The 25,316-nt window shown below is 38.1% G+C and overlaps 1 protein-coding gene across 23 annotated transcripts in view; it reads right to left on the minus strand.

Moving 5' to 3' along the window:
- MBNL1 (muscleblind like splicing regulator 1) overlaps window positions 1-25,316 on the minus strand; it is a 222,293-nt gene that overhangs the window by 178,073 nt on the left and 18,904 nt on the right. For 17 of the 23 annotated variants that reach the window (XM_027543378.1, XM_027543419.1, XM_027543390.1 and 14 more), the window contains exon 1: window positions 15,915-16,139. The exons of 1 other annotated variant lie outside the window; for it this stretch is intronic. The gene's annotated coding sequence lies outside the window, so the exon portion shown is untranslated. Of the gene's footprint in view, window positions 1-15,914; window positions 16,194-25,316 lie in introns of those variants that run through there. 5 more of the 23 variants (XM_027543262.1, XM_027543424.1, XM_027543337.1 and 2 more) reach the window with 5 other exon arrangements.

The raw sequence follows: 25,316 nt of genomic DNA on the forward strand, positions 1-25,316 counted from the left end.
TACTTGTTTCATTTCTTTTCCTTCTGATTTGTCTTTTCATAGTCTTATTTGATGTGTGCTTATTGGAGAAGGCAATGGCACCCCACTCCAGTACTCTTGCCTGGAAAATCCATGGATGGAGGAGCCTGGTAGGCTGCAGTCCATGGGGCCGTTAAGAGTCGGACAGGACAGAGCAACTTCACTTTCACTTTTCACTTTCATGCATTGGAGAAGGAAATGGCAACCCACTCCAGTGTTCTTGCCTGGAGAATCCCAGGGACAGAGGAGCCTTATGGGCTGCCGTCTATGGGGTTGCACAGAGTCGGACACGACTGAAGCGACTTAGCAGGAGCAGCATCATAGTAAGGCAACTAACATCCTTTTTTTTTTTTTTTTTTTTGATGAAGTACACGTTACACATAAATAAAATTATTTTAACAAATGCCCTGGTATCAGGTAAGGTTGTAGATCCAACACTTAAAAAGTTTTACAAAGGAGAAATCAGAACCCTCCCATCAAGTAAAACTTGTTCCTCTGTAAATATTTCAGTGGTAAATGGCCACAGCAAATTAGAACACCCAGTTTTTGCAGCTGACAACTATTCTAAAATCTACAACTGTTGGGTTAAGCAACCTATCTTCCTGCCTGGCTGTCCAGTTTGACCTTCCCTGTGAATCAGTGTTTCTACTATGATGCCAAAATGACCTTCTGAAACTTACAAGGCTTCCAAGGCTGCAGATATTTTCAGCTGTATCAGCCCTGGCTGTCACAACATTCTGCATGATATTAAGTGGCAAAACTGGAGCCTCCTGTACTAGCCTGACCTTTTAAACTCTACAGTATTGTGCTGCCACTCAAAATTGAGTTTTCCTTTTCTTCGTACTTTGTGATGCTACTCCTCTTGCTTACTTGGAAAGCAGTCATTCTAAGCATAAAATGGCACCTTCCTTACATGAAAACAGAACGCTTTACTTATTCACAGTAAGCCTAACACTGATAGAGGCTTTAAAATAAATATTTACTGCCATCTATAAATGATACCTTTTTAATCACAGAAAAGATTATTTAAATTCCATAAACAAGATTATTTAAATTCTGTGGCGACAAGAATATAATAATACGTCATTATTTCTGCAATGGCCAATTTGAAATTTGAGAAATGTCTGAATTTTATAATTGCACTTTTATAACTGCATCTGTTTATGTTAACCATTATGTATTCAATGCCTAGCACAGTGCCTAAAACATAAAAGAATCCAAATTAATATTTAAGTGCATGTTGCAGAATCTGAATGTTTAATTATACTTCATTTATCACAGAACTATTGAACTAAAATATAGGTGCTAATTTTCTTGCCAAAAAATTAGTATATTAGCATAGAATATTTATCTTAAAAAACATGCCCGAGAATTCCTGGTACATGAAGGGAAAATATTTTTTAAATCCATTTATGCCAGGTCATTTACCAACAGAAAATTATTGTGCAAACAGGATAAAGTCTAACACCAGTAGAGGAAAAAAGCAATAGAAATCAATTCACTAAGACAGAGGGACTAAGATTCTTAATAACAATATCTATCAATTATTTGATCTCAAGCCTTAATAACTATTAGTAATAATAAATTTAGATTTACACATGTATATTAGAGTATCTTTTCTTTTGGCATACTGTATTTTCACAAATCTTACTTATAATCAGTGCAAAGAACCACACAAAGTGTGGTTGCTATTGTTCAGCTGCTAAGTCATGCCTGATTCTTTGCGACCCCATGGACTGCAGCACGCCAGGCTTCCCTGTCCTCTACTATCACCTGGAGTTTGCTCAAGTTCATGTCCATTGAGCTGGTGATGCTATATAACTGTCTCATCCTCTGCCACTCTCTTCTTTTCCCTTTAATTAAATATACTTCAGAACAAACTTGGTGACCCTATTGGTGAATGCATCCCTTAGTTCCATGAATTTACTTTGTTTCATTTTCAGCTATAACCTATGGACTACTTACTTCATAGTCCTTTATGGAATATACATGTAAATAGGATATAACATATGTATCTGTACACATGACACACTCACAGACATATTCTAATTACTCTGCTAGAGATGGGGGGAAGTGGGAGAAGTTCAACCGAAATTTCCAAGTGAATACCCATTCTCAGTGAAATGTTTATTTTAATGTTGGTAACAGATTTCTATTTTTAAATGATGGGAGAAATAAACTGAACTACCCTAATGCCTTCAATAATGTAGCTGACTAAATTATAAAAGCATTTGCAACACTGTTCTATGGACTCAAGACACTTCTCAAACTGTGCCACTTCAAGCCATACACAGGATCAATTGGCAGAATGCTATGTCATTCAGAAGTGACACCTGAAACTCACAGGTGGTAATGATTTTGAGTCTAAAAGTAGATTTTGCTGATCTTGGCAAGTGCTGGAGCAGAGGGTATTAGGTGTGAGTAGAACTAATACTGAGCAAGCCACCCTGACAGATTAGGCCATTCGATACTGCCCTCCTTTCCAAGCCAGGGAAACGTCAAAGTCCACTCCCTGGTCTCTGCTATTTTATGACCACAATGATTCAAAACCCGCCTTTCACATCCTGCCTCCTTCATTAAGTCTCTGCAGACCTAACCTGGACTGGGCCTCAAGTGTACACTGCTGTGAGTGCTTGTTGACTCAAGTCGTGGCATCTTGATGGAAACAGACAAACCAACAGCAGAACTGGGTTGAGAGCTCAGCACACACAGTACCTTAATACATGGCCCCTGAACAAATTATGTGACCTGAGCCTTGCTGAGCCTCCATTTTCTCACCTGTGAACCAGAGACAGCCAGCCATGCATAAATCTCACAGTGCTATGTAAGAACTTCGTATAGTCACATAAGTAAATGAATAAGTGCCTACGAAATAAGCTATTTTTATAATTATTATAACTGCTGAAGGTCTGGTCTTTTGTAGTTCTTGTTGTATTTTCATTATTTTGCAATGGATGGAGCTTTTCCTTTGGGCCATAAACTTCAGAAAAGCAGAACCCATATCTCTAATTTCTCTTGAAAATTTCAGCCAAAAATCTTATCATGAAGCTTTTTCAGCAGGGGTCTTTAAATAAATGTTTATGATTGCAAATGAAGAATGGCAAGCAACAGAATAAAAATCCTGGTTTCTAACCTGCTGCTGCTGCTAAGTCGCATCAGTCGTGTCCAACTCTGTGCGACCCCATAGACGGCAGCCCACCAGGCTCCCCTGTCCCTGGGATTCTCCAGGCAAGAACACTGGAGTGGGTTGCCATTTCCTTCTCCAATGCATGAAAGTGAAAAGTGAAAGTGAAGTCGCTCAGTCGTATCTGACTCTTCATGACCCCATGGACTGCAGCCCACCCACCAGTCTCCTCCATCCATGGGATTTTCCAGGCAAGAGTACTGGAGTGGGGTGCCATTGCCTTCTCCGGGTTTCTAACCTAGAACACAGAATAAATCCTGGAAACAAGTAACAAACACTTCACAGCTGAATGGGGCCTTATAGAACCCATGCACAGTTGCACTTTCACCATTTGAGAGTTGGGAAGCTAGCCTCCAAAATACAGCTTTCTTTTCTGCACACAAAGAAAAGCCAAAGGGAAGAGAGTCTCATATATCTAAAACCTTCTGTCACTAAAGTTAAATTCGTTAAGACCTAAAGCATATCTCTATCTTAAGATTTTTTTTTTTCCTGTTAACACAAAAGTTTCAGTCTCTGAAACCTGAAGGTCAATACTGAGTGTCTTTATCTCCTAATCAGGAGTTAGTATGAAGACGCTTCAGATGAATTATATGTCCCCACCTTTCTATAAAAATGCCGACATCTGAACTAAATTAATCTCTTCTGTCTGTCTACCTTACATCTGGGTCATGCTTATTTATCAAATACTTAAACAGAAAGAAAAATAGCTTAAGTACTGAATCATGTAATTTTAACAAATTATGATTTGATTTTTTGTCTTCTATGTAATATACAAAGTATGTAAAGAGTTAATGTGTCTACTGGATGATTTTAGGCAAATTCCACACTCTGCCCACAAGCAGCCTATTCTTGGCTCCTCCATGCCCACTTTGTTTTGCCCGTACATTACTTGTGAATATTTCCATCACTACACTGAAACTACTCTGAGAAGAGGATATACCTTACTCACGTCTTTATCCTCTGATAGGTGGATAAAGCATGAGAGATGGCACATGTACAACTACATTCAATAAATCTTTTCTAATATAAGTGCTTTCCTTTGAGGCCAAAAGCAATAGCATACAGTTCTTTCAGGCTCCTTCTCTAAAGAATACATAATTTTATTTGGTGTATGTTCAAAATAGCTCATGAAGAGAGGGATTTTTTAGTAAGGGACTAGCTGCAAGACAAGTCTTCAATTAATTGTTTATCTTTTTTTAATATCATAAGCTCTGCCACATAGGGACAGAGAGCACAGATTATTGTGTGAAGATGATGCAACATGAAAGCATAAAATGCCCATCTTGTTGTTCAGTCACTAAGTCATGTCCGACTCTTTGGGACCCCACGGACTGCAGCACACCAGGCTTCCCTGTCCTTTACTATCTCCTGAAGTTTGCTCAAACTCATGTCCATTGAGTCAGTGATGCCATCCAACCACCTCATCCTGCCATCCCCTTCTCCTCCTGCTCTCAATCCTTCCCAGCATCAGGGTCTTTTCCAATGAGTCGGCTCTTCCCATCAGGTGGCCAAAGTATTAGAGTTTCAGCTTGATAAACAAATTTAGCATGTACTCTGGAGCTAGGCCTATCACTTCTTGGTGAAAATTTTATGGCATCATGTTACTGGTGTGAAAGTACATTATCTTTGCAAAGCTTCCTCTGGGAGGATCCCAGATGGCCCAAATGCAATGTTATAATGGGTCACACTACTGCATGCCTTTACCATATCTGCCAAAAGCAGGAGGCCTGATGTGTTTTGCTTTGCTTTGGTTTTTACAAACCTAAAAAGTAATGATCACAAACAATTGGGCAAATTCTATACCATGTGTATTAATAATCCAATGTCAAAGCAAAAGAACGAAATGTATTAGCCAGCCTTTTAAATTAAATTTATATCTTCCTGAGTCATGTCAATTCCATGGGCGAAGTTTCAAATTACTGTATCATAACTATACCACATTCACTCTCAGCAGAATCATAAAGGGGAGCAGAATGCTATCTCAGAAGTGAAGAAGTACCTGGCTTCAACCACTCATCAGGCTGTGTGAATTTTGGCCTGTAAGTTAACCTCTCTGAGCCTTAGTTTCCTCAACGCTATCAAGAGGATGGTGGTTCCTACCACATAAGTCCGTTCCCTAACTGTGCAGCACTGTGAGCAGGCTCTTTTTTTGAAAAGACCATCTCATATACAGAAGATGCTCGAATTTGGAAGCTAGCCTCATTCTCTTCATACCTTTTCCCTCCATTTTCTGAAAAGATTGCTTAATCTTCACCCTGTCAGGTATCCTCCTCCACAGAGGGGATAGCGATCCTACATGCTAACCACTCAGTTCCTCAAAGACTTCCCTCTTTTCATTTCCTCCTTTGGTATTCAATCGTATGGTGTCAATACTGACTGTACTGTTAACTTCTCATGTCTTTCTCCCCAACTCAATTATATGTCAACCAAGAATAAAACCTATGTAATTCTCCTTTGGGACCTTCTCTCCTGACCTACTATAATCCTTTACTTCTAATAGGTGCTCAGCAAATGTTTGTTAATTGATTACTTAGTAGAACATAAAGAATGATTTCCCTATATCGCCTTATTATTAACATAGAAAAATAGCCTTTTAAGTGAAAAAGACCTCAGCACAGAGTAAACTTTAATCCATTACTGAGAAACAGACACAACAGTCTCTATATTAACTGCTTCCAAAACAATATTTACTTTTAAAATCCAGTCCTCAAACCATTAATATATTTCTCTGGGAGAGTCATTTCCCATGTGCAATTTTCAGTAAATGTGGTCCTTCTGAAAGAATTATGCAGAATTCAATTTTTTTTCAATAATCTCCACTATTGTTCTGGCTATTTCTAATTAATTTTCAGAAAGGTCCTATTTGGAAATACCTCAGAGAGGTTCCACAGCTGGGTTACAGATCTGCTTGTATTCCCAGTTGTTCACTTTTGCTGTGCTCATCCAATCTTTCAAAGTCTTCTGGATAGGGTATGTAATACCAATTATTTAAGACCAACTGTCTTATTTGAATGCCACTAAGTTGACAATGCAGCTTTTCCTGAACTTTTTGAGCAATGAAATTCAAATAACAGCTCAAAATAATTTGGAGTAAATTTACTAGTTAAGATTGGCCCATGAGTTGGGAAGGCAAAGAAGAATTTCTAATCTTAGTACTATTTAATCTTATTTACTTTGAAATGAACATTTTCTATGCATTATCTAATAATTCAACAAAAATAGATTTTTACCGGACCTTTATAGCACACAGCCAAAACCAGATGGGGCAAAAAAAAGTCTAATAATAGAAAAAGACACGTTCTAAGTGTGGTTTTCACATAATACTAAAAGGCATATAAACAAAAGGCAAAATGGAAACACCGTTAACATTATTTTCTCTACCTCTACATGTTGTATTTAAAGACATACACAGTGCAATTTAAAAATTATTTTCCGTGGACACAGACTATCTAAATAAATTAAGTGATAAGTATTTATAAATGGAATCTTTTTCTTGGAAACTCTTGATTTCATGAGAATTTCTCTATGTATATTAAATACAGTCATTGCTCTGACATGCTCAACTTAAACTCTTAAGCCACTTACTTGTAAAAAGCACGTAAATGCCTTATATAAAAAGGCCTACGAGTACTCCTGTAAAGCTTTCTATTTTATTTGAAATATAACTATCCTCCCAACTCCAGGTAACTGCTAACTCAATGCAACTGCTTATTTATTTCCGTATGTAAATCATTCTGTTTATAAGGGTGTCTGATTATTAAGGATCTTTATTTCCAGGAAACAGAGTATCATTGATACCTTCCCTAAAATAGCAAGGTCTGAGAAGTATAAATGTCAGCCACATTGAGCACATTGCAAACTTGTTTTATCATGTATCTATCTGCCACCTGGTTTATCACTGGGGATCATTTACACCAGTGTTCTGCATGAACTTTAAAGGGACCAGAACTGCCTAGCTGTCAATAAGACATTTCCCAGCAAACAACAAGATACCCCTAAGATGAAATGACGGTTACTTTAGAATGACCAATTTGGGATAAAGAATTTAAATACCATTCTTTAATTGATTGGATCCTGTGTTTTAAAGGAGCTTGACACAGAAATGAACTGTTTTTAAGAATGTAACAGGTATCTTCCACCTAACCAAGTTACAGTCCCAGATAAAACATAATTTTAAGTGTTTTTCTCTAATGTTTTAAAATATAGTGCTTTATATGAAAAGAGCTCACAAGGAACAATATGATGAACACGGATAACATTAACAAAGTTTTAAATAAGGGATTTTGGATGAAAAGTTTTAAAAATTCTTACTATACTCTTTAAATCATCTTTAATATCTCCCATCACCTTTAATATCCACATCTAATCAGTTGATACATCCTGTGGACCTGAAGCCTGTGACTTTTTCCCCAGAACACGTGTCCCTTCATTACCTTGTTATTGTCCTTTTCCAGCCCCTCATCTCTAGCCAACAATTTCCATTTCATCCTGTGTATATCCTACTCTCCCTCGAAAAAACGTCACTAAAACACAACACCCGTACGTTACTTGCTAAAGCAAATGTCTCCTAATGTTCCCACTGTGCCCTGAACTTCCTACCTGGTCCTTAGTATTCTCCAGAGTGGAGCCCCAAACTCCCTTTCTCCACTGATTCCCTATTTCTTCTATCCTATCACCTGCCCCTCCCCAGGCCCCTTATCTCTCTCCTCTTAACTTCCTATCCATTCTTCCGGAGTCTCCTCAAATGCTGTAGCAAGAGTTGCTCTTGTGGATTATTCCAAATGTCTACAGTCTCAATCTCCTATCAGTACCCGAGTATCTTTTTAAATTTTGTTTTTATTCTTTCACAACTCTAGAACTGGACTACCTTGGTTCAACTCCCTGTTGTGCCACTTCCTAGTTAAGAAACCATGGGCAACTAACTTTGTGCCTCAGTTTTCTCTGTGAAACTGAGATAGTACCCATCTCATAGGGTTGTTCTGAGGAGTATGTAAATTAATTCATACACCTAACCCTGGCACAAAGTAAGTAGTCCAAGATGTTAGTGATGGTTGTTAAAGCTATTATCCTCATCACCATTCTTTGTAATGATGGCAAGCAAGACCAAAAAAAAAAAAAAGGTTAAAAATATGGAATTGGAGTTAAAAAAAAAGTCTCACAATTCTGAAAATGGCAAAGCGTTTAGCAGTCACGCTAGTCACTATTAAAAGTCAAAAGGGGAATTTTACATCTGTCACAAAGATTAAATGAGATATTTTGTAAAGAAATGTATAGCAAATGGCACTTATATTATTAACTATTATTTACATGCTCATAATTTTACAGAGGTAGAAATTAAACAACAGAAAGAGTGAATGTTTTTTCCCAGTCCACATACCTAGTCACATCTGGTTTGGTAAAATAAAATCCATACACTGTGAGATTTTTGTGCCCCATCTCCCAAGTCTATTACTCCTTTTAAGATATAGACAAAGTGTAATAAATATATAAAAATATAATAACTTGTAAATGATAATAACATCAATATCACCTCTTGTATTTATAAAGTACGTCATTTTTCAAAACAAGTACCCCCAAATGGGCTCTGGTTCTACCTGAACTGCAACAAACACTGGACTTTCAAAACAAATGTAGACACAGTGCTCACAGAAACTGATATATCATTTCATAGGATGGCTTTTTTAAACTAAAATGTAGTAAACAGAAATATCAATGAGAGAGTCTGTGTTAGAACACTGAGTTGCAAAGTCACTTAATGGTTCAGAGCTTTTTCCACCAACTTTCCCCTCCAGCAGGCCATCTGCCTTCCTATTATATCTGTGGTCACCTTGATTATCACCATCCCATCCCAGACTATCTTTCTACTAGGATAAGGGGAGCCATCCACATAGAGTGCTAAAAGGTCATTGTAAAGGTAATTCTCTTCTTGTAATCGGATAAGACAGAAACAAATAAAATGTTAACCTATCATTATTACTGTGATCAACAACGCTGATAAACAGATTGCTGAATATTTGACTTGATTAAATTTTAAATTTTCTGGATACAATAAGCCGTGAACAGTTTTTAAGTTTTAAGTTCAAGAAGTATCTTTAATGATGTTCTAAATATGAATATGGACTTCTTAATGCCTCATTTGGCAGTCTTGTTATTTATCCTGCTTTTGACGTGTTTTAACTATTAAACTGTAAAGTCTTTCACCGTTTCGATTTCCTCACACTCCCACTGCATATACTATTGTTACCACACTTTTTCCAATTTTCTAGAAGAGTCTATTCAGTTATAATCACTGTAGACAAATGTTAGTAAGGAGGAATTTTGAGTACAATAAGTAAACACAATGTTACCACGTCTTCCACAACCACATACTTAAAATATTTATGAACTACTTTTAAAACCCACAAAATTGTATTCACAATTGTGACACTTCTACCAGTGCCTGAAATCATCATCTATATCTTGTTTTTATTTCTTCACTTTCCTATTCAATGTCACATTAAATTGGATACTCTGGCTGTCTCTGATTAAAATCTCCCTGCTAATATATATTTCTCTCATTGCTTCATTCAGTATAAAACATTCTCTTTCCCTAAATGAAATCACTTCTTTTCTTGGTACATTTTAGTAATATTTTCACTGCTTAACTTTAATATATAGATTTTTTTTTAAGCAAATGACCTTGTAACTATCAGTTTACTTTAAACCTAGCTTTTCCCTTGAACAAATTTTCTATGCACTGTTTACCCTGGTTACCCACTTTGGTTTTCTGATACATTTGTAATTATTTGGTAGCTTCAAAAACTGGTATTTTATGGTATTTAACAGTAGTGTTAATGCCAAAGCTATCAATATTTTACTACAGGACATCTGAAAAATATATATTTCTACCAGCAAAATGAACTAAATAAATGAACTAGAATATGTATGAAAATCATGCCTAGATATTAAATATAAACACATTGATAATATGGAAACATCACTGAATAGATATAGTTAATGCTGCTTTGACAGAATAATATTTCTATAATATCAAAAAATGAAGAATGTTTTTTGTTTTCCACTATTTATGCATTAGAACTGTTATATTTATTACATGTATTGGTCAGAGCTTTCTTTATCTCAACTTACCTTTCCTTAACTCAACTTCCATACAATGTTACCTAGGCACCGTTTATGAAATACCTGTTCGCACTTTACAGTTATTTTCAAAACTCTTAACTTCCCCTACAAGACTGCCACCTCTTTGAGGACAAGATGTATCTTGATTAAGTTTGGTAGAGCTCACTGAACCTAGCTTGTTATTTTTGCCACAATATATATTTTCCTATGAATCAATTTTACAAAATAAAATATCTCAAATCAGCATGTAATGTTTATTTCACATGATTAAGTGTGTTCCCACAATCCGAGAATTTTGTTAGCTCTTTAAAACAAGTTCACTCGTAATTATATGAACTATGAATTAAATAATAGTTCAACTATTTTAAAAGTGGAAAATATAGTAAAGGTCCAGTGTCAAGACAGATTTTTTTAAGAATCCTTTGGAGAAGAAATATCATTTTGTGACCTCAGCTAGAGAGGGACTGGAATGGAGTTGATATACATGGACACAGCCTTTGGATTACATAGTATTTTCTATAATCCTTTTTAATAACATTATGTTACTTAATATCTAGATGATTTGAATAAACTGGCATTGCCTTGGGAACAGTTTTATATTCATATATATATACTCACACACAAATTGTACCCACACTTGATGGGACTGTTTACCTTATTAGCTATTATTCACTTCTCTGGGTATTTAAAGATGGAACTCTCAATTTCTTAAAACAATTGTCCAAAGAGATGACAGTTTTTCTTTTAGAGCATATACATTATTTGAAGCATGACACTTATTTCAGAAACATCTTCACTTTAAAAAAAAATAATTGATCACAGTGGGAATGTAATTTTCCACTCTATCCAATATGGCTACATTTCATCTTGAGGTTAATATATCCTGAATTCTTTAACAAAGGATCATCACAGAAACTGAGGATAAGAGCTCAAAAACAGTGGAAAAAGTACCAAAAGATAATGCTCATACTGTAAATATATATCCTTCAAAGGTTTTTCATTTTTATATATGTCATAGGCAGAGGTAATAAGATGCCTTTCAGAAAACATGAGTAGTTATCTGAAACAAATGTAATGCAATCATTAAAAGACTAATGATAATATGCAGAAAGCTATTATCTCATTACTTGTTCAGGGTTTTTTCAAGGATGTAGCTGTAATGTTTATATAAATGCATATTTTTTATAATATAAAAGCATGACATAAATCCCAAATTTCCTACCTCAACTCTAAAAATATAAAATATGTCTAGAGACTTTTAGTGCCCTATGTCAATAGCTCTTCTTAAATCCTTTGCTTTGCAATCAATAATTCTCCAAGCATTAGTGAATCTGCTCCATGACTCATCAGAAACGATCTACAAAGTTAATGGGGATCATTGTTCCCCAAAGGCTCCACATGCATTGACACTAATGGCAGTTATGCTTCTTGTGGTGGGAGACAGATTCAAAATTCGCACCAAGCCGGGAGGTAAGTCTTCTGAGATTCTCCATAAAATCTGCCCCCTCTTCCCCAGCAAAGAAGAATCCATAGGCTCCAACATGTCTCATATATTTAGTATCCTTCAAGTAAATAAAAGTATGCTTATGTTATATGGATTTTTTTTTTCAGTTTAACACTCACTGTGTATGACAAAATGTACTTCAGTTATGAAAATATCTGAGAGGAATGTTTCCAGGACCTATGCCATTGTGCTTTGTTTACCAGTCAGATGCTTTCTCAAGAATGTGTTCAAATTATAAAGACAATGTCTCCGTATATAGGAATTCTTCAAAGCCCAAAACATTACCAAAGAATTGTATTCTTACCTTTCCTAGTATTCAAAACAATGCCCACTTCCCTACAGGTGAAAGTCTTTCCTTCTTGTGAATGTATTAATCTTTGATTAACATACAGTCAGGAGTTGTTTGGATTTATTAGGTGTTTTTATTTTCCAAGGAAGGAAAGTCATAGCAAAGGAAAATATATATTAAACATTTGAAGATAATTGCTATTTACTGAAAATTCTATTTTAAAATAAATTTCAGTGACTCGTTTGTGTTTGGTAACTTTGGGACAATGATAACTATAGAGTCTCTAAAATGTTCCTAACTAGCAATCATACTCTATTCTGGCCTTTGAGAGGTGTTAAGACTCATCCCCTAATTATAAGCCTTTTCTCTGCTATTACTACCTCACCATTAAATCTCTAAACTAAACAGTAGTTTTGAGGAAATAAAAATAGATGTTAGGTGGTGTGTTTTCTCAAATTTTAGTTACAATGGGTAAGAAAGATGAAGTATTCCTATGTATAATAAACTTCTTTAGCCTGTGAAAATGAAAACCCCTTTTACTGTGTTTTATCCAGTAAATTCTATTAGGCTTTCTCCCAGAATACCGCTTTCTTGCTTTACTCTAGAATAGCTCTGTCCAATAGAAATACAATGCATGCCACATCTGTTATTGTAAGTTTCTAGTAGCCATATTTTCTTTTTACTTTTTTTTTTTTTTTTTTGGACCACGCTGCAAAGCACATGGGATCCTAATTTCCAGACCAGGGATCAAACCCCCAGTGCCCTGCAGTGGAGTACAGGGTCCTAACCCCTGGACTACCGGGGAGGTCCCAAGTGGCCATATTTTTAAAAAAAGAAAATGAAAAGAAACAGATAAAATTAATCTAACAACATATTCTACTGAAACTAATAGATTCAAAATGTTATCACTGTAATATATTATCACTATAAAAATATTACCAGGTATTTTACATCCTTTCCTTTGTACAAAGTGTTCAACATCCAGTTAGAACAAACTTCAATCCAGATAACCACATTTCAAAGGCTCAATAGTCACACGTGGCCAGTGGCTACTATATGGACAGCACATTCCAGATTTCAAAACCATGAAGCTTTGTGGCCTAAAAGTTCACGATTTAAACTTTTCCTATGTAATATCCTCTATTATTGCTATTGCTGTTGGGATTTTCTATTGAGCCAAATATTTAAATGACTATATTTCATTTCCTTCATCTGCTTCCCTGACCTTTGTATCTACTGGCCACTCTGACGCCTCAGAGTACAAGAAACTCCAATCACCTATTCTTTTCAGCTTCTTCTAAGCAAGATCTGAGACAGTCTCTCACCTCCGCATCTTCCCATCACCAAGCAGAAAGCCAGAAGGTGCAGGAAGGCTATTCTGTTTCCATAAATAGATACATCAAATACAGGCCTAATGTATGGCAACAATGATAAACACAAGGGCAATTTTTTTTGTTTACAAAAAAGATCAGAAATTTTCTATAACAAAATAACACACTCATCTTCAGTCAGAAATACAATTTTACTCCCTTCCCACCCCCATCCCAGGAGAAACTTTGGGATACTCTGTTCTTGTTCTGGAACAGAATCCAGTGTTTCATGTCATAGGAATTCTGTGCCCAGAGGAAGAACAGAATGTTGGAATCAAAATTTAATGAATTCAACTTGGAGCCTAAGTTTGCCCCAAATGTGGAAATGTAAACACAAGCAATAATATCTCAAAGCATAAAACACTTTGGAGTCTGTTGGCATGGCTGCATAAGAGTATCACACTAGATGTGTATCTGCACACAAATTTTATCTTAGTTCCATGAGAAAAAAAAAAATTAAACCAGGCATATGTGAGGTTTTCTGAGTCTCTTCGTCATAATAAAACCTGATTATTCTGTCTTAAGTGACACTGTAATTATAGACGGTTGGATGAGCAGGTTTTCTAGTGCTGACCCAACTTGTTCCTTAAAACACAAACGGCCACTTTTGTGAGGAAACCCCCCATTAAATAAAACTAAAAGCTACGTCTATCTTTTGAAAGAAGGCCTAACAACACGCTAAGTAATTAAAAAAAAAAAAAAAATTCACCCCAGTGCAACACTGATGAAGATCAGAATGCCGGAGTCTTCCTAAAAAAACAGTTTTGAGCTGCAGTTGTCACCAACTTTAAGAAAGCGAAAATACAAGTGACAACATTGTGCTTTCACTGCCTACAAAATAACTTTATTCAGTGTCTCTGGCTAGAGCACCGCATCAGAGCCATTCTAAGTATTGAGCTAAGTATTCCTAGGGTGAGTTTTACAGTCCTTGAACTTTCATTTTAACTTGTCTCAGTGATAATATTTTTATCTCAACAGCAAGACAGGGAGAAACACCAACGCTCTCAGCAACCCAAAGAGATAACAGGGAGTGGATCACTTAGCCTGGTATAGAATAGTTATGTACTAAATACCCTCCGTGTATAAACAGACACTGTGTTCAAACCCAGGAGGGAGGAACACCGCGTCCACGGGTGTAGAATTTCAAAGCACATTGCGGAGGGCCTGCAAATTCAAAGGCATTAATTATGACTTCTCTCTCGGTGGATTAATTTGCTTAAGAAATTCCTCCGAGTATAGCAGAGTTTACCATCCATTTGCTCTGGACTTGTCCCTGGGCTGGTAGATACACAAAAGGCAGCGGCAATAACCTTGCTGGCAGCTTCTTACTCAATCTTAATCCTAGGGAAGCACACTCCTCGGAAATACACCATAGAATCCTAGCAGCCGCATATTCCCCCCGGCCCGGGAGAGACTAAAGAACACAATTACTCTTCTAGCTCCACCACGCTAGTTGTAAAGTACTGTGAGACGGGCAAGCATAAACTCCACCATATACCTGCTTGCCATACAGGCTCCGGAATCGAAGTATTCTCACATGACACATTACTACCAATAACAGATTCCGGCTCCGTTTAAAAAAGAGAGAGAGAAGGGGAGGGAGGGGACGCGCTACATATTTATCCTGCTTTTGTCTAAAAAAAGAAAAAAACAAGACAAAAACCCCAGAACCCAAGTCCTAACTACTTTTCATTCTTTTCAACCTTTCATGAAAGCAATTGAATCAACCAACTGCGGCTCCACCCAGAGAGCGTCTATACTTACTTTTCTTACAGTTTTTGAGTGACGCACTACAAAACGATGGAAAAAAAAAAAAAAACAGGAGCCCTCTCATGCAGGGCGTCTTCCGCCCTAAAAACTTGGCAAAAGGCAAACTGGACTGAAATACAGCACTCTCCATATAAGGAAGGCCAGCTAAACATGTCATGCGTAATTTATGGGTAGCAGGCAGAGAATTAACCTTTGCGTGCACATATTTGGCCCAGATGAAAACCGGGCTGGATGGCAGCCTCGGGAACAGGGATGCGGGACCTCTAGGGAGAAACCGTGGCTCGCGGCTGATGGACTCGCATCTCCCCCCTCCCCCGACAAAGGCCGTTAAGTTGTAAGTACACTTCCACGCACCTGTTTCTTTTACCGCCCTCCCCCCCTCTTTTCTTTCTTTCTCTTTGTTTTAGGCTGCCAAGTGGGAAGCTGGCAGGGCTGACAGTGTCCGCAGAGCCCGGGGAAGGGCTACTCGGAGCTGGGCTGCAGCTGCAACCTCCCGCTGTCCCTCTAGCTCGAGATGGTGTGTGATCGGAAACCATCCAGCGCGGTGAGCCGGCCCCAGCCTCCTTTCACTTCCTCCTTCAGCCATGTACAGTCCCGAAAGAGTACGAACAATGCAGAGCAGCAGAGCAGCACGAGCAAACTGGGAAAATGGAAACTTACCTCTCACATTTTTTTCCCCCTCAGAGGCAGCCAGACTGCCGAGCGAGTGCCCAAGGCATTGTGGGAGTCATGATTCCAAGAGGCCCGCGATTTAAAATTGAACTTGTCAGTTCCCGGTCACGGGAGCATTGTGAGCGCCACAACTCATTCAGCTGCAGTGAAAAGACTGTTGCATGTCGCTGTGCAGCCTCTTATCGCCGAGGTCTGGTTTCCGCTGCTGCTGCGCGGCCCCTCCCCCGCCGGCCCAGCCCCACCAGGAAGCCCTGGGCGGACTCCGCGAGCCCCGGAACGCACGCGGCGACAGAAAAAAAAAAATGCTCTTCAACTTTCCGCCGCCCGGCGGCTCAGCCCCCCGCCACCTCGCCACCCCTCAATCTAACAAGAGTCCGCCGGGGGTGGCGGTTGCCACTCGCCCATCGGCGCAGAAAGCAAAAGGAAACCCGAGCCGGCGCTGGCGCGGTGCATCCCCGCCGCCTCCCGGTGGTATCTTCCATCTTATACGTTCAACACTGTAACCTCCGAGCTATAGTGCCCACGGGACGCACCCCTGCTACTTTCTGATCCTTGAGACTGGCTGGGCAGACAGATAGGTTCGTATTTGAAAGCGGCGGGTGGATGGGGCTTGGTAAGGCCGTCGGCAAGGTTAGACTGAAGGTGAGTCTCCAAAACTGGATAAAACAGTAGGAGCTGGTGGGGCTGGCCGCCTTAAAATGCACCACGCAGATTTCGAACCTGGATGGCCCATAGACGGGAAAAACATCCGCAAGACTGCCAGTGTGTATCTTTCTCCAGGAACAGGGTGTCCACGGTTTGGGAATTCTACGGTAAAACTGTCACACAAGCACGAATACTCACATACTAGCTTCCCATCTACTTTGTAAATAATATTTGGACTGTAAAACCCCCTTTCACCCCAACTCTGCATTATATGATATATAGAAAGCAGAGACTCCTCCTTCCTTATACAATATTCATTTTCTGAAATACTAGAATCGTCCGAGGCAAATAAGTCATATTATTGCTGGAACAAAAGAAAACACAGCCCCAAATCATAATTCACTGGGTGTTAATGAGATTTAACTTGCCTTCACTTTGAACGGAAAGAATCCTGGACTATTGTGATGTGATCAAGTTTTAAAGATTTGGAGGGCAGAATTTACTTAGGATTTAGGGAATAATTATTCAACGGTGATTATAATTTTTAAACTTTTTTCTATGTTTTGAATACAGTTTAGGAGCAAACTCTACCTATCGTGTGATGTTTCTACAAGTTTGTTAGGTTGTTTTAAAGATGGTGGGGACGGCTGAAGGAGGAGAAGGAAAAGCATCGTGAAAGGTGCCGAAGTACAAAACTACTTCTAGAGGTATTAATAATGACTTGAGTTCTCTACCCTTGGCTACATCCACAAAACACTGAGTTAATATTGTGTACTGCTCCCTTCCAGAACAAATAATTTAATTAATTAGATGGTGCCGCTTCTCAGTATTAATCATGAAAAAGTACCCAAGTGCACACCCAGTGGAAGCAAATTTAAAAGGAAACCGACACTTTCTCAAAGGACAGGGATGGGCATTCTCTATCTGCCAATTAGGAGCTACCCCAAGCAATGAGGACTTCCTTTCTTCTAATTCAGCATTCATTTCAACAACTACATCAATAGCCTGCTATGCCAGAGATTCAAGAATGGATAACAACATAGAGTCCCTCCCCTCAAGAATACCTCTACTAGGGAAGAGACTGGGGAAAAGACAAATTAATTAATTCTGGCTGAAGGATAAATGCTAAAATGATGGGAGGCAAGACCAAGGTGCTTTCAAGTAGAGTCAAGAAGGCTTCCTGGAGGGGTTGTTTTAACAGGTGCCTTAAAGGGGGGTATAGAAATTATCAAGATGAATGGAGAGGTGAATCCAGGTTCTGTGGGAAAAGAGCCTGGCAAATACAATGGAACTGCTAGTCTTGGGGTTAGAAGTGAGCTGGATACTTGTAGGAGAGTGGCAGCAAAGTGAACTAAAAGTAGGTCTGTATTCACCCAAGGAGTCTCAGCTTTACTCTGAAAACTGTAATAATCTAGCTGAGTTTAATCAGCAAAGAGATAGGTTGAATTTGGACTTGTATTTCAGAGGGATCCTGTGGCAGCAGCTTGGAGAGTGAATGGGAGTGTGGGGTGGAGGCTGATGGAAGAAGGGTGAATGGGTGTGGACAGACTGGAAAAATGACTCATGCAGGGAATGAGGAAGGGAGGAGCCTTGGGAGACTCCCAAGTCCCTGGCTTAACCTACTGGATTGTTTGCTACTTGCTTTTTAATTTTGCCTCCATTCTCCATGACAACAGAGACTGACTTCAGAGCTGGGCCACCTGTGCATGTGCTAGCAGGTTGGAGGCCTTGTCGGCTTCCACACGCCTCTCCTCAGAATGACCAGTGAACCGCCAAGGGCTAATCCCAGTTGTAGGAACTTCTTTTCAATTGTTCTCAGACCCTTGCAGACTTCCAAGTCAGAGCTTTGGTGTTCTTTTTTCATGTGGGCTAGAAAATTTGCTGTTTGGAGCAACATGATGAAAAACAAGACTTTGAACCTGTGTATGGTGCCAGAGGGGAAACTATTTTTCCACTTCAACACTGGAGGAGGGGGAAGTTCTGGGAACAAAAGAGAAATTGAAACTGAGACAAATTTTCTGCTCCACTGCACAGAATACAAAGAAATACAAGAAAGACCCTTAAGTGTTAGGAACAGTAGAATAAACATCCTAGTAAATGACAAAGAAGAGGGAAAAAATGTTATTCACACTAGTAAAGGAAAAAGGGGTGGCTAAGAAAACTCATACAAAGCAGTTTTCAACCCAGGACTCCAAAGTGAGTCCAAATAAATTGTGATATAAAACTTCATTATCACTGGTCTAGCTTAATTTATTGTCATTGATAATATCATAACATGAATAATGACATTTAACATTTCGAAGCAGTGTAGCAAACACCAGATACTATGTTAAAAATATTAAATCATATGGCCAGCTTTCACTACCAGTAGCATGCTAACCACATTTCAAATTGTGAAAATTATTAAAAAATCATTATAGTAATAAAAAGTAAATAGTTCCCCATTTAGAATACCAATCATATTCCCTCAGTGCTAGGATAGCATTATGGTTTCTCTTACATCTATGAAGTGTAGTTATAGTCCATAGGCTCAAGAGTGAGTGCATCTATAAGTATAAAAAGAATGTCATTTGTGGGTGGAGAGGGAAATTATAGAGAACAATTTTAGATGAAATAAAACTACATGTTAAGATAAAGGAAAGAATATTCACTGCAGGTTTCTGAAATATTTTAGACCATTCAAGTTTTAATTATACCAATGAATCCCCGTAGAAATACAGTTAAGGAATATGGTTTTTAGAGATAACATTAACTACCTGGTTTACCAATAAAATAGATAAAGGAAACAGTAGCATTGATCTTTTTCATTCAAGTGGGAATCTTTACAGCACTGTGTAAATGTGTGTGTACAAATTGTATGTTTCTTGTCATACACACCACATTTATATAAAGTAAGCTCTCATAGCCGTCTAAATATTATTTCCTTTTTCTGCATCGTCCCCCTCAACTCATCATCTAAATGAAAATACCCTTAGAAGTTACGCTCTTTAAACTCGAATTATGAAAAGGTCTTGAATCACAGATCTAGGAATGCTGTTTGTATTATTCTGAAGTAAAAATAATCCATTGGAAGATAGTGTCAAAACTAAGATTCAAATTCGGGCACCGTGATTTTTAACCCATGTTTAAATATAGATGGTTAAGAGAAGCTGCTGGAAGGCAATGAAGAATTGGAAACACTCCCATATGGTGAATCCATTTTAAGTATATGCATTAAATGTATCTCCATTCAGTTTTACAGCAGGGAAGAGGGTTGAAGCATTTTTCTGTAGCCTGGATTCTAACCTGTTTAGGTATCTGAATAAATATATTAATATTTGATAGAGTTATATGAATTTAGTTACCTAAATTTAGTTTAGGATTTTTATATATTGCACATATAAGTAAGTTTTAAAAATCATACCTAGTATTTAAATATTAAAAATATATATTCTATTATATATTATGTGTATGTATAGTATGTTATGTAATAGGACATATTACATATATATACCACTTAATATACAAATCACATAAATGTAAAAACATTATATAAATTCAATGTACTTGTCTTACAATGTACATAAATATTAAAACTGAGTTAAAATATTAATTTTATTATGCATTTTTTTTGGCATCCCTGGGTAGGCATGAACCAAATGTGCATTTTTCAGTTAGACTATTTTACCTAAAACTTGAATCTAAATCTTCATTATAATTATTTTGGCATAGGGAAAAAAGAATTAGAAAGCAAATACATTTCAGAATTAAAGGTTTAGAACCACAGAATTATAGTCGAGAATGGAACATTGGAGACTTATCTAGTCCTTCTCCCTAATTAAACCAGAGAGCATTGTATAAGTAAGTTGGAACAATGTCAGAGAAGAACTAGCATCAATGTCTTCTGACTCAGGCCATTTATTTTCATCATTTTTTCTTAAAGACACTGAGGTAACGTATACTTGCCTCATATATGAGGCTCTGAGCTCAACTGAGCTCTCATACAGGCATAACTGCTCCCAAGTTTAATGTGAAGAGGGGCCACACTAGATTTTGAGGAGTATACTTCTTTCCGTCCCTATTTCTTCCTTGTTTCTCTTTTCCTTTTTTCCTTTCCATTTTTCCATTCTTCCTCCCTTCTTTCCGTAACAGAAAACATTTTCACACAATGCCACCGTTCAAATGTTCATGGAGCATCCTCTGTGTTAAGTCCTGTTCCAGGTATTGCGGTTTACAGAAATGAACAACACAGCCCAATCACTTCCTTCAAGGAGTTTACAGTCTGCTAGAAGGAGATAGGCAGCAAACAAAAAATAAAGGAACAAATAAACCTTTGAGGCAATTTCAGATGTAGGTAAGTACACGAAGTGAAAGATAGCAGGCTGAGGGGATAAGGAGGGGAGGCTGTGTGTTAAACAGGACAAGTGGTCAAGGGTTGAGACGGTGAGAAGTAGGCATAGTTCTCAAGACAGTGAAAACTATCTGGGAAAAAAATCATTCAAAGCAGTGGCAACTGCAGGCCTAGCACCTTGAATCTTCAGCGTATATTAGGGCTGGAAATCCAATGACCCATAAAAACTAATGGGTGGGAGTTCCCTGGTGGTCCAGTGGCTAAGACTTCACCTTCCAACGCAGGGGATGTGGGTTCAGTCCCTGGTCAGGGAACTAAGCTTCCATATGCCTTATGGCCAAAAAGCCAAAGCATAAAACAGAAGTAATATTGTAACAAATTCAATAAAGACTTTTAAAATGGTCCGCATTAAAAAAAAAAAATCTTAAAAAAAACTAATGGGATGCCTAACTTCAAAGAGCTTAGAGTCCAGTGAGAGAACTGATGAATCTTAATACGATTAGTCACACTCATGATACATAGCCACAATACTGATCATTTTGGCCAGCAGGAACCATTGACATGTTTGATTAGGTTAGAGGTGGGAGTGTGGGTATAACTGGTACAGGATTGGAATTTGCTTTTCATGAAGATGGCTAGATTACACTTGACTGCTATGTGCAGAAGGCTGATAGTCTAATCTCAAAACAGAATGCAGGAAATATACCACTGCTGAGAATGAAAGCAAGTCAAAAGAGTGGGCGGTGGCCAGAACGGCAATGACAGCAAATGGCTGAAGACCTGAGAGAAAGTGATTTGAGGGTCCATAGCAGTGAGATGCAGTAAACATTAGAATCTTCCACTGCACAGCTGAATAGAAACCATAAGATGGCCACCTCCAGGCCTTGAGGGAAGTGAAATGTGTGTGTGTGTGTGTGAGAGAGAGAGAGAGGGGGTGGATTTACTCCCGTAAACACAGGATAGAAAACTCCAAATTACTAAAGATAGAACATTATAAAATCAGCAGTGATTCTAGTTCCCAGATACTGTTACTGATACTATTACAGTTTATTTATTTCCAAGTTTTCCTCAACACATGTTTTAAAACAGTTGACATTGTGTTACAAATGCAATTTTGTGCTCTCCTTTTTTCCCACTTTACCTCAGAATATAACTTTATAAAACAAATAATATCTCCCATGTCATTCATATTCATTATAATCCTCAGTAATCATATGAGGTAACAAAGACTGGAGAACTGACCCTTGACCAAAACCTCATAGTTACCAGGGGGTCAAGCCTCCTGCCCCATAGTACAGCATTTCTGAGCCTACATCCCAGATCCTGAAGTCATGTGTCTAAGGCATATTGTACTTCTATACACTCTGTTTGGGATATATACATGTCTCCTAATACAGACTGTCGTTAGGGAAAAGAAAATATATAATAATAATCTTTTAATAAATAAAAAAGTTATAAAAATAAGTATGAAACTGGTAGCCAGAATGTCAAAATGGACACATTACCTATATTATGTTATAGTATTTAATATATACTTATTATATAAGCATATACTTATATATAATTAGTGTAGTATTATGAAATACTTTCTACCATCTCATAAAATGATGTACTGTGGGTAAGCATAGAATTCTCTTGTAATCATTTTAAAATAGTATCTACTAGATCTAACAGTGCAAATGTTATACTGTACTTATCTCATGGACTGTAATCTAAATATTTCTACATTTTAATTCTGTTCTATGTAGAATAAAAGCATCTGGAGAAAATGTGGCCATTGCATTATTTGTTCCTAAATGCAAAAAAAAAAAAAAATTTAAACATCAATAGCAAGACTGATTTTTCTTTTCCTAAATGCCCACTATATCTATCTACTCATTTATTTTTGAAGTTCCTTTCTTTTGGTTATTATGATATTCCACATCCTTCTCTCTTCTCACTCCTTTAAATGGGTTTTCTCTTTCTGGATCTTTTCTGCATCTGTTATTCTTTCTTTCTTTTCTGTTTCCAGAAATTACTTTCAAACCATGTCTTAAGCAATGTCCTAAAGAGACTTCTGAATAAGAACTTTTGTCACATGAAAATGGTGGGGGTTTTGTATACACATCTTTTTTCTCTTCTTCCCTCATTGCCTTGTCCAGTAGTGTGGGAACTAAGCAGTACAGTCATAAATTAATTCTAATGTCTTAAGGTAGACATCAGGATGCTCCCTGCTGCTTCTTGATTTGTTTAAAAATATTTATTGAGCACCACACACTGAGACTTACACTTGCAATGCAAATACAGAAATTATGAAGACTTCTTCATGGTGCTCACAATCTAGTCTAGTATGGGGGAAGACATAAAGGGGAAAAAAAAAAAAAACCCCTACACATTTGGAAATAGCTGTGAAAAGAAGAAAAGCGAAAAGCAAAGGAGAAAAGGAAAGATATAAGCATCTGAATGCAGAGTTCCAAAGAATAGCAAGGAGAGATAAGAAAGCCTTCCTCAATGATCAATGCAAAGAAATAGAGGAAAACAACAGAATGGGAAAGACTAGAGATCTCTTCAAGAAAATTAGAGATACCAAGGGAACATTTCATGCAAAGATGGGCTCGATAAAGAACAGAAATGGTATGGACCTAACAGAATCAGAAGATATTAAGAGGTGGTGAGAATACACAGAAGAACTGTACAAAAAAGATCTTCACAACCAAGATAATCACGATAGTGTGATCACTCACCTACAGCCAGACATCCTGAAATGTGAAATCAAGTGGGGCTTAGAAAGCATCACTACAAATAAAGCTAGTGGAGGTGATGGCATTCCAGTTGAGCTCTTTCAAATCCTGAAAGATGATGCTGTGAAAGTGCTGCACTCAATATGCCAGCAAATCTGGAAAACTCAGCAGTGGCCATAGGACTGGAAAAGGTCAGTTTTCATTCCAATCCAAAAGAAAGTCAATGCCAAAGAATGCACAAACTACTACACAATTGCACTCATCTCACATGCTAGTAGAGTAATGCTCAAAATTCTCCAAGCCAGGCTTCAGCAATATGTGAACCATGAACTTCCAGATGTTTAAGCTGGATTTAGAAAAGGCAGAGGAATCAGAGACCAAATTGCCAACATATGCTGGATCATGGAAAAAGCAAGAGAGTACCAGAAAAACATCTATTTCTGCCTTATTGACTATGCCAAAGCCTTTGACTGTGTGGATCACAATAAATGGGGAAAATTCAAGAGATGGGCATACCAAACCACCTGACGTACCTCGTGAGAAAGCTCTATGCAGGTCAGGAAGCAACAGTTAGAACTGGACATGGAACAACAGACTGATTCCAAATAGGAAAAGGAGTACGTCAAGGCTGTATACTGTCACCCTGCTTATTTAACTTCTATGCAGAGTACATCATGAGAAACGCTGGGCTGGAAGAAGCACAAGCTGGAATCAAGATTGCCCGGAGAAATATCAATATCCTCAGATATGCAGATGACACCACCCTTATGGCAGAAAGTGAAGAGGAACTCAAAAGCCTCTTGATGAAAGTGAAAGTGGACAGTGAAAAAGTTGGCTTAAAGCTCAACATTCAGAAAATGAAGATCATGGCATCTGGTCCCATCACTTCATGGGAAATAGATGGGGAAACAGCGGAAACAGTGTCAGACTTTATTTTTTGGGGCTCCAAAATCACTGCAGATGGTGACTGCAGCCATGAAATTAAAAGACGCTTATGGCATCTGGTCCCATCACTTCATGGGAAATAGATGGGGAAACAGCGGAAACAGTGTCAGACTTTATTTTTTGGGGCTCCAAAATCACTGAAGATGGTGACTGCAGCCATGAAATTAAAAGACGCTTACTCCTTGGAAGGAAAGTAATGACCAACCTAGATAGCATATTAAAAAGCAGAGACATTACTTTGTCAACAAAGGTCCATCTAGTCAAGGCTATGGTTTTTCCAGGGGTCATGTATGGATGTGAGAGTTGGACTTTGAAGAAGGCTGAGCGCCCAAGAATTGATGCTTTTGAACTGTGGTGTTGGAGAAGACTCTTGAGAGTCCCTTGGACTGCAAGGAGATCCAACCAGTCCATTTTAAGGTGATCAGCCCTGGGTGTTCTTTGGAAGGACTGATGTTAAAGCAGAAACTCCAGTACTTTGGCCCCATGTGAAGAGTTGACTCATTGGAAAAGACTCTGATGCTGGGAGGGATTGGGGGCAGGAGGAGAAGGGGACGACAGAGGATGAGATGGCTGGATGGCATCACCGACTCGATGGACTTGAGTTTGAGTGAACTCTGGGAGTTGGTGATGGACAGGGAGGCCTGGCATGCTGCAATTCATGGGGTCGCAAAGAATCAGACATGACTGAGCAACTGAACTGAACTGACACATTTGGAAAAGAGTGTAGCAAGTAAAATAATTCAATTAAAC

This window comes from Bos indicus x Bos taurus, chromosome 1 (assembly GCF_003369695.1).
Source record: "Bos indicus x Bos taurus breed Angus x Brahman F1 hybrid chromosome 1, Bos_hybrid_MaternalHap_v2.0, whole genome shotgun sequence".
Lineage (NCBI taxonomy): Eukaryota > Metazoa > Chordata > Mammalia > Artiodactyla > Bovidae > Bos > Bos indicus x Bos taurus.